Here is a 12,588-nt window from a genome sequence, read left to right as displayed (position 1 = left end):
ATCCTTCCAGAAAACTAACACAATCATGTTTAACATTATTTATATTTTCTGTATCTTGCTTTTTATTTTACTCTATTTTCATTACAGTTCTACATTTCTTTTTTTTCTTCTATTTCTCTAATAATTTATGCTTTGAATGAACTATATCGTAATGAAGGTTCCCTTTTATAATATTTTCAGTTTTGATATGCTTTACAAATAGTGCTGCTTTGAACATAATATCCATTTTTATTAATATCCTTTATTTTGGCACAATTCTTTCAGTTAAAGGACAGCATAATTATTTATGTTTTACTCTTTAATTTCTATAATAAATCCATTATGCTAAAATGTGCTTAATCTTATTATATTTTAAGCATATATTGAGTTTTTAAAAATTTTGGCTTAATGTGCATGGTTCATTTTTAATTAGATTAATTATGGTTGAACTTGCAAATAATATTTTATGTTTTAAAGTTGACTTTATCTTTATTGGTCTGATTTATAAAAATTATTTTTTATTTAAATGGAAATAAGAATGATGTGATATGTTAAATATTTCCCCAAACATTATATTTTTATTTGTCTTTGAGTTGCAGCTTTCAAGATGACATTTTTAAAGTTTTAAAATATTTTTTGTCATATTTTAATTTTGTTGCCATTTAACTGTTTTTTATTTCAGTGTTGTACCATACATATTATAGTGTAACTGATTCTGCTTCTCTTTCTCTTCATTCCTTCCTAGAGTCTGCTTTTATACCTGGGGTAATTTTTTTCCTGACATAATAGCTTCTTCTAGTATTTCTTTCTATATATTTATCACTGAGAAGAAATGGTTCTGAAGAGGGTCAGAGGAGTTCAGAGAAACGGAGAAAAAGAGATAAAGGAAACAGTGGAAGAGATAAAGGGAACAGTGGGACCCTTGATTTATGTAACAGAAAAAAATTTCAACACATGCCAGTCACAAGCATGGAAAGAGATTTATTTAGGAAATCAAGGAATAGTATTAAGGGAGAAGGTATGCCATCTCCAGAATGAGAGAAACATCCTTGGGGTTCCCAGCTATTCTCTTAAAGGAATAATAGGTGATGATATTCATATGGGAAATTATGTGATGATGACATCAGTCCAGTGATCAAAAGATGGTTTGTAGTGATCTGATCATCTTATGGAGCCTTGACTTGGTCTCCATTATCTGATCAATACAAAATGCTGGAAAATCCACTAAATTGTAGATTTTTAAACATATATTGCATCTGTCTGGCTTTAAATACTTATTGTGAGTGTTAATTCATCACATACAAGGTTAACTATAGTTTCTGGTTAACTTTAAGATTTATAGATTTCCCACAAATTTGTAAAACACTGGCCTGATAAAGAGAACTGGCTTGGGGAGTAAAGATAGGAGAAATTTTAAAACCAGACTTTTATATTGAAGTAACATTTTTCTCCTTTATATATGTTTCCTTTCTATTTTTTTAAAATCTCCTATCTAAACTTCAGTTTGATGTTAAAAAAAAATCTCAGCTTTTATTTTTAAAATCCCTTTATTCTAGAGGATATTGTCTTTTCTACATGCTTAGGGAATTTGGAACATTTTCTATTAATCTGTAGCCTGGCTAACCAATCCTATCTCTATAGTAACCTATCTATACATTCTTAATGTGAGATATTATATTTTTTATCCTGTTTATAATTCTATTTATTTTTAGAAAACTATAATTTTCTGGTGGTAGTTTGTTTCTTATAACTATTTGATCCTGCAATTTATTCTTGGCCATTTTAAAGATTTTGTCTTTAAAATATCTAAATCATCTAAATATCTAAATCATCCCTGACTCCGTTTCCTTTCTCCCTTTCGGTGTTTGGGCATATGAAACTCTCTTTAAAATGTTTAGTAACTTTTGAATGAACACAAGAAATGTTTAAAAATTACAGATGGTCAAAAAGATGTTACTTTTTCTAGATAAGTTCTTCCCTTTTCTGTTCTAACAGAGTAGAGGTTGAGTACCTCAAATCTCAGGCAGATTTGATCAGATAGATGTTTGGTTGTCCTCTGTTTCTGACATATAGTCTATTTCTTTGGATTTTCACTGGTAATCATGGAGTAGCCTGCAGGGCATGTTCGCACTGAAGGTGCTGAATTTAATGTTTGCCTTCTTATCAGAAGAAAACTCTATTCTAATTTTCAGAGTTTATGATAGGCAGAGTAACTGACCTCCAAATATGTACACATCCAACTCACATGAACTCCCACATGAGGTATATTATGGGTTAAGGAAGAACTAAATTTGCAGCTGGAGTTGAGTTAGCTGGTCATCTGAGTTTAAGGTAAGAGATTATTCTCAATTATCCAGGAGGGCCTAGTGTAATCATAGGAGCCTTATTTGAGAAACAGGGAAGCAGAAGAATGAAACGCCAGGTGATAGCACTGTAAGAAACTCTCATCCAGCCATTGCTGGCTTGCAAATGATAAGATATTATAAGCCAAGGAATGCAGAAGAGGCAAAAAAATTACCCTTAATTCTTCAAGAAAGTTATGCTACTCTACTGACACCTTATTTGAGCCCCATTACAAGTTTATGACCTTCATACCTGACAGATAATAAATTTGTGCTATATTAACCCACTAAGTTTGAGGTCATTTTTACAACAAGAGGAAACTAATGCAGAAGTTGGTCATTTGTGTCTTTAGGCTTCTGTCTACATGAGTTCATCATATAAAAAGTGCAATGAAAACAAATAGCCATGGTAAGAGGCTTCTGAAATCTCAAATTTTTGCCTACATTTTTTCCTGGATTCTTTTCCTCTTATGAGGAGCTTTCTGTTTATTTAAAGCCCATAATAGCCAGATGTGGCACACACTTGTAATCCCAGTACTTGGGAGGCGGAGACAGGAGGATATAGGTTCGAGACCAGCCTCAGCTACTCAGTGAGACCCTCTACAACTTAGTGAGATTCTGTTTCAAAATAAAGAATAAAAAATAGGGCTGGGATGTAGCTTGTAGGTAGAATGCCCTTGAATTTCATCCCTAGTAACAAAAAAAAAAAAAAAAAAAGCCCATATTCTCAGGCTCTGGCATATCCCCAGAATCAGAAGATATTATGAGAGAAGGCAAGTATAGAACATCACCTCATTTTGAAATCAATCTTTTCAGTTTTCATTGCTTCACCAATTTTCTAATACCTCTATGTACTAAGGTGTTTACAGTGGAGTATCTGCTATAATCTATTAAATTTACATCCTGGAAGAAAATATTCTCTCTAAGCTTTTTGTATCATGTTTTTTTGGCCTAAAATATGTTTTTTTTTAATTGTATGTTTGCTTATGCTTCTATTTCTTAAGGTTGTTTTTTATCAGGAACATTATTATATTCCCTTATAATTTCAATTTTAGTATCATTTATCCTTTTTGTCTTTAATCCCAAAAAATATTTCTAAATTTTTTCTCCAATTCATTAATGTTGTTTTCTTGAACAACATAAATAATTTCAAGAACAAAATTAAAACCTTTTGTTGTACTAAAATATTTTTTTAAATGCAAGTATGGGATATGGAGTAACCATGAAATGTGAGTGAGGCTAAAATTAGAGGGTAGTAGTTTTCTCAAGTAAAGGCTTAAAATTGAATGCAATAACTACAAATCTTTCTCTTATTTGGGTTCACTTTTATTTCGAACACCCTGTCTCTGCTTTGCCTGATGAATTCTTCTAAGTATTTACCAATCTCTAGCATCAGTTGGCTTAAGTAGTTATTATCATAAAACTCTACACAGTGGTGGCACACATCTATAATCCTAGTCTTTGGGAGACTGAGCCAGAAAGATCACAGGTCTAAGACAATCTAAGCAACTTAAGGATACTGTGTTTCAAAAATCAAAAAAATTAAAAATTATTTATTTAAAAAGTAAAAACTAAAAATGACTGGGAGTATAGGTTGGATATAGAATATCCCCTAGTTCAATTCCCAGTAACTCTCCCCTCAAAAAAATGAATGAAAGTTTTAAGAGTGATAATAAACATCTTTTTAGTGATAGTGTTTTATGATTTAGGCACTCTTTTCTTTAAACAAGATATAACCTAAATTTTCTTTGAGGGGTGATATACAATTATGTTCATTGAAAATGATTAAAGTAAATACATAGATAAATAATACTAAATAGAAAAGTATGTGAAATTTATGTTCTAAAATATTAAATTTAGCTTTTATAGCTTTAATGTCAACCCTTGTAGGTGCCCCTTTTTTTAATTTATTTTTATTGGTGCATTGTAATCGTACATCACATTGGAATACAAGACTTGAGAGGATATACAAGCACACATCATCCAATTAGCCCTCATCCAGTCCCCATCCCATTCCCTCCCCCTCCCTTGATCCCATGCTTGTTTGGAAATTAAATTTGATACATATGTTTATGTACCTCCTGCTTTTTAAAGAGGCTCCATCCTCCCTTTTTCCATACCCTCTGATTGGTCACCTTAATTGCTTCACTATAGGGCCCTTTCTATAGCTTGACCACTTCCTGTTGCCCCTTTTCTCCTAGTTATTGCTGATTAGGGAAAGCATCTGGTTTTAATTTTCTGCGATATTTCTCTGTGCATGCCGCATTGCAAATACCGATCCCACTATTGATGGCCCCAGTAGTTGCCTGGCTACCCGGTGGACTGATCCAGACCTCAATGGCTCAAGCAGCGGCCTTGCCTCATGGGAGGCCCCAATTCTGGTCTTGCTGGCCCCGACACTGGCCTAATCCCTCAGCTGGCTCAGATCCCGGCCTCGGAGGCCCCAGCACCGGCCTTATCTCATGGCAGGCTCCGATGCTGGCCTCGCTAGCTCCAACACCGGCCTAACCCCTTGGCAGGCTCTGATCCCAGCCTCAGAGGCCCCAGCACCGGCCTTGCCTCACGGCAGGCTCTGATCCCGGCCTCACTGGCCCCAGCACCGGCCTAACCCGTTGGCAGGCTCCAATCCCAGCCTCGAAGGCCTCAAAAGCAGCCTTGCCTCACGGAAGGCTCCAATGCTGGCCGCTGGCCCCGGCACCTGCCTAACCCCTCAGCAGGCTCTGATCCCGGCCTCAGAGGCCCCAGCTTGGGCCTTCCCTCACGGCAGGCTCTGATCCTGGCCACGCTGGCCCTGGCACCGGCCTGATCCCTCGGCAGGCTCCGATTCCGGCCTCGGAGGCCCCAGCACCAGCCTTGCCTCACGGCAGGCTTTGATCCCGGCCTTGCTGGTCCCAGCACCGGCCTAACCCCTCGGCAGGCTCCGATCCCGGCCTCGTAGGCCTCAATAGTGGCCTTGCCTCATGGAAGGCTCCGATGCCGGCCGCTGGCCCCGGCACTGGCCTAACCCCTCAGCAGGCTCTGATCCCGGCCTCGGAGGCCCCAGCATAGGTGCCCCTTTTTTATTTTCTTTTTAGAGTTTCAATGTTTGTTCATGTTTGATTTTAAAAGGTTTTAGAATGGTTTATTAAAAATTAATATTCTATACAACAATGAATCAACATTACCACTAATCTGTAGTGGGTTTAAGTGTTCCATGTGAGATTATATGAGTTAGGAGAGAGGATTATGCATTAATTTAAAGTGAATACCATACAAGTGGTTTAATTATTGTGGACATCATCTTATAACGTGGCATTGCCTGTACTACCTTTTTTTCTTATTCTCCTCACAAATAAAATTATTTTTATCATTTAATGAGCTGATTTACTTTGTAAATATTAACATTATTTTTATTGTACTAAAATACGAAAAAAATATTGTCATTTAGATACATAGTATATTTTAAAAGCTTACTAAAGCTTTTAGTGAGATTTAGGGAGAAAGCGTGCCTTTTTTCACTTTGAGGAAAAATATCACCTCTGAAAAGAAACTCTGCTTTATAGAGACCCAAGAGGTATGTTTCACCCCTCCCCTCATTAATTATATTATTGGTTCTGGGGGTTTTCTATCAAATGTTTTATTTGCCCACTAGCACTTCTGATTTATTTCAGGAATTTAAGAGGTAGATGATAGAAGAAAATCATCAGCTATAATCATTGTAGGCTAAATATTATATTTTTAAATCTCTTAAAATAAATAAACAAATTAAAATCTATAGATGTCTGTGTACTGCTTAGTTCTTTTCATGAAATAGGGTATTATAATGAAATCATAGTTTATGGATTTTACCTTCAATACAAAAGGTACTTGAAGTTACATCAAAACCATCCCTTATTTTAGTTGAAAGATTTTTATGGAAACTTTCAAAACTTATTTTATTTTACCATACAATACAGAATGATTTATACTTTTAGCTATGTTAACATTATATATCACATTTTATTCTTCTAAGTTATTTTGATCTACTCTGTTAACTACATATCTGACTTCAATATGATAAACCTATTTGAGTCTGAAAGTGAAGCAGAAAAGCCTAGAGAACTTAAATCCTAATAAAAGAAAAATAATGATAGGTGTATTTTAATCTAAGTATCATTTTATCTATCTCCATCCTAAAATAGAGTTTGAAAATCCAGCTTATACCAAAAAGGAAAATGGTGAATAGCAGTATCACAGTAGACTGAAGGAGAGAAAATGTCTCTCCAACATATTATCTTTCCTTGTACAAATAGTACCTTCTTGAACTATCAAATTCATTTCCAACATATAAAAACCATAAGTTTAATAAGATGAGAGTCCTCAATTTAGATTTTTGGTAAAAACTAATAGCAGTCTTTATTCTAGATTATAAGGGATTAGGTATGGGCTCCCTGAATGTGTCCCTCAAGGGACTAAACATCAGTGACTGAACAAACCACAGGTCCTGGGGAGGTTGGGTTTCCCTAAATCTAATGCCACTTGGTTGCAAGTTTCTCTCTTTATTAGATACAGAATATCCCCTTAAAACTTCTTTATTAATATTCAGGGTTGATATAATTAAGTCATGGGATTTTTAATCTTATCAGCAGATAAACCCACCACAAAAGATATATCTGGGTAGAAACTTAGGGCAGGGTTTTTGACTGGAAAAGGTGGGTACCTGGAGGTGTGGCCTTAGGGATTGCCCTGTGTCTTTGACTCCACTTGCTTTTGCTTCCAACCTCTGTGCCATGAGGAACAAAGCCCCTGTCTTCTTTCTCCCCCTACTTCCTGCTGCTATGGCCTGGGCTCCAGCTCCGCATCCTGGCCTCTCATATACTGAATTTGAAGGTCTCCAAAAAACTGTGAGCAAATAAGCCTTCCTTCCTTTAAGTCATGTGGTAAGCTTTACTGGTACACTTCATTGAGAATTCTGACAAAGACATCCTTAGACAGATGGAAGTCACTGGACACTGAATCAAATGGCACAGGCTCCACCTAATTTCCTGTAAAAGGACAACAGAGCAGAGAAAGCTGGAAAGTTCCTAATTAAAAAATGCCTATGATTAACCCCAGATATCTTGTTTAATCTCTTTAAATCTACATTGTTACAAAGGCTGACTGGTTATTTTCATTTTCTAAAACTCTTTTGTTAAAGTTGAAACTTTATGGCTTAGTGGAAAGAACTGAAATCCCAGCCCTCAGCAACCATTTCTCAGGGCTAAAGGGGTTCATTGCCACTGGATTGGACTTTTTAGTCATAAATAAGGGACCAGAGTCTGAACTAAATACTGAAGAGCCATGGGGTAAATATATCTGCATATTCATGATATAGACCTCCAAGAGGTCTTAGGGTATAAACTGTTCTCACTGGAGCTGGGATTTATTTATTACTCCTTAGGATTTTGTAAAATCTTTATGTTTCTGTCCACCAGGTACTCTTAGTGGAAAGAAATTAAACCCCAGCCCTCAGCAACCATTACTCAGGGATAAAAGGGTTTGTTGCCACTGGATTAAACTTCTTAGTCATATTATACATATTATATTTATTATATATATATATGTTATATATAATTTTTGCCTTTCTCATATATTTAAGTATATACATATATGTATACTTTGTAACTGAATAAAAAGTGAATATATATTCACTTTGTAAGTAAAAACTACTGTGTTGGTTAGCAAAATATTTCACCTGTTAGTTATTCAACAGGGCTGTATAAATGAGAGCAGCATTCTAGATTTTCTTTCATGCAAATCATATGGTATTAGAAATTTTAAATAGATAAATGATTAAAAGTAACTTTCAAGTTCTAGCTAAAATTTAGCTTAGGTTTCTACAATCATGCTTCCTCAAGAAGAGGATACCAGCCAATGCGTTATTCAGAATTTAAAATATTAACATCCATAGCTTATTTAAATATATCAAACCAAACTTAAATCACTGTATGGCATTATTTTATTATTATATTATTAAAACATATAAATTATTCAAAATATTACTTAGATTTAAGGGAAAATCCCATTCCACGCACTCAAAATGACATGTGATCATAGAAAATTAATTCTGATGATTCAGAATGATAAATTATTAACCCATTTTTAAATTAAAGATTAAAATTAACTGTCATTTTTAAGATACTTGAGGTTATAACCACTAAAATATCCCCCTAGAGTACTACTGTGTCTCATATATGCAAGATACTACTTTTCAGGTTGCTTCGCTCCTGTTCACTTGAGGGCAACTACTGAGTCTACTTCTTGTTGGTCTTCTGATTGCCCAGCACAGACTCTGACACATCACATCCTCTCAGAAAGAATGGCTATTGGATACATGTAAGAATGACTAGAAAACAAGCAATGCTTTTTTTTGGCACAGTATCCTGCTAAAAGCAGGATCTATTTGTTCCCATTTTATGAGAAAATGGAGGCACTGAGAAGTTGGCTGGGCTAATAAGCGTTTTAGTTTGAGAATGTAAGTTGGTCACAGCAAAAAATTCAGTTCTCCAATGAATGAGATAGCCAGTGATCTTTTTGCATAAACTAGCAAGGTTGTTTCTGGGAAGTAAGTATGCTGGGGAAATGAAGAATAAATTTCCACACATAATATACAAGAAAAATTCTATCATTGACAGACACACAGCAGTTTATAAACATTTATCACATACCCAGAACAAAAATATTGAGTACATCATCATAAATACATATGTATATATATGTATGTATAGTATAATAATTTTGTATATAATATAGGTATATCTTCATATATATACATGTACTTTCTATATAGGCATATGTATATGCCCATATAGATATATGTATATATATATAAATATATGTCATTATGTGTGTGTGTGTGTGTGTGTGTGTGTGTGTGTGTGTGTGTGTAGAAAGCTATTAACTCTTTAACATGTGTAGGGCATAATTCTGGACTATTTTGAATACACTGAACTATTCAATTATAAACTCGCCTAGACAAAATACCAGAAATAAAATGCTAAACTGCAAATCCTGGTATTTTAATATTAGTAGTATGTCAGAGTATTCTGTAACATGTCTACAACCTCAAATTGAATCCCTGTTAAAAAGTAAGCATATTTAATTCCATAAATAAATGATGTATGATAAAATTGTCATACACTCTACCTCCTATAAGCAGTAATTGCTTATAAAATACTTTTGAGACACTTTTCAACACCACCAAATTTTACCTACAAAGGAAAGCAGAATATGTTTATATTTACAGTTTCTTAAAATATGTTTGAGGAAGTACATGAGATGATGCATAGACTATATACAGATCAATAAATAGTACTTTAGTTTCAGCTTTAAATAATGAGTAATAATTTAGTAACAATTTGGTTTTAAATTTGGGGTGGGAAATATTGATGAAATAGCCTGATTTTGTTTTAGCTTATTTACTAAAATGCTGAAACTTGGATAGTTTTTCTCAGATGTGTTCCTAAACCATTTTGAAAGTATCTGAGCCATTCTCCTGCCCAAGTTCCATTTGTGAGTGGTCCTTCAACCTCAGACATTTTTAAGCAGCTGAAACTGAATTTGTGCTGAAGCATAACCAAGGAATAATAGCCCATAGTTTTAAATATTTTGAAAATTGACAACTTATTTTCCCCTTTAAGATGTCTTTCCTTATTGCCATTTTAAAAACTGCTTGTTTTTAGTTACGTACTATTCACTGAGTATTAATTGTGAATATGCTAGATTCTGAGATCTATGTTGGGTGTCAAAAGTGGAAGAATGAAAAAGATGTAAGGTGAGAGTAAAAGAAAAAATATTCCTTTGCATAATTTTCATTTTCATACTGGTCTTGAACTTTAGTAGCTACTTTTGTACCATTCTTTTTGCTTTGAACTATTCTCTCCTTTAAGAGATTTAATTGTTTTCCTGGCCTTTAATTTGACAGCCATCAATGAAGACAATCTTGGTTTTTAATCCCATAACCATTGTTTTATTTGTGGATGATGATGTTTTAATGTAGATTTCTTCTCCATTTGTTTCTCCCCCTTCATTACTTAGGTACTTTTTTTTGTACTGGGCTGGGTTGAGATGTTAATATGTGATTTTAAAAATACAGAGAAAACAGCATATTATCACATCATTTTGGATTGGCTAAGCATCTGGATAGAATTTTACAACTATCCATAAATTTTTTCATAAAAATATTATGTAACTGGATATTTTGTGGTTTATGCTTATATTTTTTTACAAAAGAAATGGATATGTTACTAAATCATTTTTCAAGTAGTATTGTCATCATTACTCAAATCACAGAAGAAGAGAATCCCCGAAATACTTTTGCTAAACATTTGCCTTAAAAAGTATAAAAAGTAGTAAATCCAGTCAATAATCTTTAGCCTAGCAACTCTGCATTTGGATTCTCTTTTATCATAACCTGAAAATTACCTAAATTCATGTGGATATTTCTAAAATAAAAAAGATGATATAGAGAGAGGCTGTTTTATAGAATTTCTCATAACTTTTTGAAGGCAGTTTTATTTATTTATTTATTTATTTATTTATTTATTTATTTTTATTAATTTATTTTTTTAAATTGGTGCATTGTAGTCATATATCAATCACATTGGAGTACAAGATTTGAGAGGATATACAAGCACACATCATCCAATTAGCCCTCCTCCAGCCCCCATCCCATTCCCTCCCCCTCCCTCCATCCCACACTTCTTTGGTGATTTACTTTGATACATTTGTTTATGTACCTCCTGCGTTTTAAAGAGGCTCCGTCCTCCAGTATTACATACCCTCTGATTGGTCACATTAGTTGCTTCACTATAGGGCCCTTTCTATAGCTCAACCTCTTCCTGTTGCCCTTTTCCTCCTAGTTATTGCTGATTAAGAGAAGCGTCTGATTTATATTTTCTGCGATATTTCTCTGTGCATGCTGCGTTGCAAGTACCGATCCCACTCTTGATGGTCCCAGTAGTGGCCTGGCTACTCAGTGGACTGATACAGACCTCGCTGGCTCAAGCAGCGGCCTTGCCTCATGGGAGGCCCCAGTTCTGGTCTCGCTGGCCCCTACACCGGTCTAACCCCTAAGCTGGCTTTGGTCCCAGCCTTGGAGGCCGCAGGAGTGAACTTGCCTCACACCAGGCTCTGATGCTGGCCATTGGCCCCTACACCGGCCTAACCCCTTGGCAGGATTCCAATCCCGGCCTCGGAGGCCCCAGCACCGGCCTAGCCTCACGGCAGGCTCCAATGCCGGCCTCGTTGGCCCCAGCACCAGCCTAACCCCTTGGCGGGTTCCGTTCCCTGGTTAGGAGGCCCCAGCACTGGCCATGTCTCATGGCAGGCTTCGATGCTGGCCTCGCCTCATGGCAGGCTCCGATGCCAGCCTTGCTGGCCCCAGCACCGGTCTAGCCCTTCGGCAGGTTGTTATCCTGGCCTCGGAGGCCCCAGTACTGGCCTTGTTGAAGGCAGTTTTAAAATAAACCACTGTCACCCTTGATTAACATTAAAAATATTTCTGATATTTGTGATAGGCCGTCTCAAGTAACTCATTTTATAGAAAAGAAACCAAAGTAAGCAAATCATACTATAAAACTAAGTTGTGACATAAACATTATTAATGATTTTAATATTTTTGACATAATCACTTGTTCATGTATTCTCTTTACTCCTATCAGCAGAATTAACATTTTGTCATATTTAAATAGTAAATATAACATTATTATTTGTTTCAAAGATTTTATTATCATATATTCAAAATGCTCAGTAATTATCCTAACTTCAAACATGACTTTTCTAATTCATTATGCAATTGCAGATCACCTGCTACATGGCTGACACCATTTATTACCATTTTGTTATTCTTTCTGCCAATCTAACAAGGTGAACTCACATTCACAGAGTATAAACTTTGGAAATATACATACCAATGTTTTTTCTTTACTTTTTGTGACCTCTTTGAATTTAGATAGAGCAGTTACTATTTCCACACAAAAACTTATCCACAAATTTTGACAACAGTATTCTGAAACATAAACCAAGAAGGTAATTTTGTTATACTGGCCAACTTAAACTTTCTTTTTTTTTTTAATTTTTTTATTGGTGCATTGTATTCATACATCATATTGGGGTAAAAAAACTTGTGTGTACATACATGTACACATCACTGATTTAACCCCTACCCAATTCCCACCCCATTCCCTCCCCGTCCCTCCTTCCCTTGCTTGGCTTAGTGGATGACTTCGATATGTTTAAGTACATTGTGTGTTTTAGAGATTTTCCCCTC

Source organism: Muscardinus avellanarius, assembly GCF_963383645.1.
Source record: "Muscardinus avellanarius genome assembly, chromosome: 5".
NCBI classification, from domain to species: Eukaryota; Metazoa; Chordata; class Mammalia; order Rodentia; family Gliridae; genus Muscardinus; species Muscardinus avellanarius.
The sequence above is the reverse complement of the archived record's forward strand: the minus strand, read 5'-3'. Positions refer to the sequence as shown.